Source organism: Mustela nigripes, chromosome 5, assembly GCF_022355385.1.
Source record: "Mustela nigripes isolate SB6536 chromosome 5, MUSNIG.SB6536, whole genome shotgun sequence".
Lineage (NCBI taxonomy): Eukaryota > Metazoa > Chordata > Mammalia > Carnivora > Mustelidae > Mustela > Mustela nigripes.
The window spans coordinates 24,032,026-24,034,347 of record NC_081561.1 but is presented as its reverse complement, the minus strand read 5'-3'; positions in this window follow the sequence as shown (position 1 = coordinate 24,034,347).

Genomic DNA, 2,322 nt, shown 5'->3' with positions numbered 1-2,322 from the left:
GCCTTGCCGCCGGTCGACTTGCGCGCCGTCTGCTTCGTGCGAGCCATAGTATGAACAGAAACACACCGCGCTCTCACCAACACTGCACTAGAATGCCTGCCAATATTTATAGGACGCAAAGTGTAGTGATTGGATGAGGAAAATGCTGACGTATAAGGTTACAGGCTGATTGGTCTATCTTTTAGCTTTCCAACATCGGCGCAATTTCATTGGCTATCACGTTATCCCATTTCTTCAGGTTTTTGTTCCTTTCACATCTGATTTTCGTAGTCTGGATACAGTGCTTTGAACATTACCTTTTCGAAAAGCTAAACATTTACTTCGTTGGTACTGTAGTTCAAAACTCTATATTTCTGTAGTTTTGGGGGAGAAATTTGAGAAATATTGCCCCCGATAATGTACTCTTTTTTCTCCCTTTTCAATAACCCCAACAATCCCCTATCATATAAGTTTCTGAAACCTTTTTCAAAAATGAGATCCCTTTATAATGCTTACATGAAGGAACTCCTTTGAATCCTAAGTGAACCATAGTAAAATTACACTGGAGTTTACAGAAATATTCCCAGTAATCGGGCACCTCTGTTAAATATATTTTTAATTTTTAATTTTTAATAAACATACACTATATTTTTATCCCCAGAGGTACAGGTCTGTGAATCGCCAGGTTTACACACTTCACAGCACTCACAGAAGCAAATTCCCTCCCCAATGTCCAAAGCCCCACCCCCCTTCTCCGAACCCCCCTTCCCCCAGCAACCCTCAGTTTGTTTTGTGAGATTAAGAGTCACTTATGGTTTGTCTCCCTCCCAATCCCATTTTACCTCTGTTAAATACTAATGCTGACTTCTAAACTTGGAGCTTTCTGGATCTTATATTTTCTCACGTCTAGAGTATATTCTGCCAGATGTAAAATATCAGTGACTAAATTCTCCAGTACCAACCTCCCTGAACTTTGCGGAGCAGGCGTGTACTCAGCGCAATCAACAGGATTCCCAGACACAAGAAGGGCCAACTTCTCATTGCCAAGACCTAACCTTATAGTTCGTAAAATTTTTCGAGCTTAAAAACACTAAATGTGACCGTTTTGTAAGAGTAGGTAGGCGAGATTCTACCTTTTCATTGGTTGAGTACTTTTATACTGAACAGCCAGTAAGAAATCTAGCATCCTTCATCTGGGTGGACCGTTCGTATTTTATTGAAGCCTATTTAATCCAATGGATACGCAGGAGGCTGGAACGGTAAGAAATCCCCGAAACAAGTGTTTCCTTTTAAAAAGCTGCGTTTAATTAGAGTCCCCGTTTATTACACTAAGAAAAGTTTGATTCCCAGATGTTCACGGCCGCCAGCTAGTACTCGGGCCATCGGATATTCGGGGGAAACCGGGAAGCTCGCGTTACTTAGGCCGCGCGGACTTGTTTGAGAACGTCAGGAGCGCGGCGCGGGAAGGAGACGTCACTGCCTTCTCTCGGCCCCCAGGCGACGTCCCCGAGCCTGTGGCGGGGCGTGTGGGCTCCCGGGCGCGGCCCTGGAAAAAGCATTTTATTCTCTCCTTTGATTCGCACTGGGGAATCACCGGAGCCCTGCTGACGCGTCTAAATGCCCCGTACAGCCACAAAGAAGTTACAGGAGGGCTCCCCGCAGAAGTCACGGGAGCCGTGCCCTCTTGCTGTCGCCCTGAGGCGCAAGGGAGGGGGAGCGTTGAGTCCGGCCGGCGCCTCCCGAACGCCCCTCGTGGGCGGGGTTGGGAGCTGCCCTGCGGGGAAAGAGCGCGACAGCGCCCAGGGTAGCCAGTCGGCCGCGCCGGGGCACGTGGGAAGACCGGGAAGGCCTCGGGGGCGGGTCAAGCGCACGGGACGGTGGCAACAGCTTGTTCTGCACTTGCAGGAGGGTCTAATTGTGCGCTCGTGAAACCAAAACGCAGAAAAGGTCCTGACCAGGGGTGTCCCTCTTCGGCGTCGCCGGGAAAGGCAGCGGCGCTGACGAGGGCTGGCCCCCGGCCTCTTCCCCCTCCCCGGCCATTTTACGTTCGCCACGGGCTGGGAACGCACGCCCCTCCGGTCACTGCCCCGGACTCCTATCTGGGTGCCTCCCGGACAAACAGCTCTTCCTCCGCCCCGCAAGAAAAGGCTTGTTTTGCAAAAGGCGGTGGCAGCCACCGACGTTACCGGGCTGCGGAGCCCGACCCCTGCCCGCCCAGAAGTGCGGTCTGCTGGAGGCCACCGGGGAGCCGCCGCAAGGTCCCCGCGGGGCCGCGCCAAGGGCGGTGGCGCGGAGGGCGCTAGGGGGCGAGAGGCGGGCGCGGGCGAGCACCAATCACAGCAC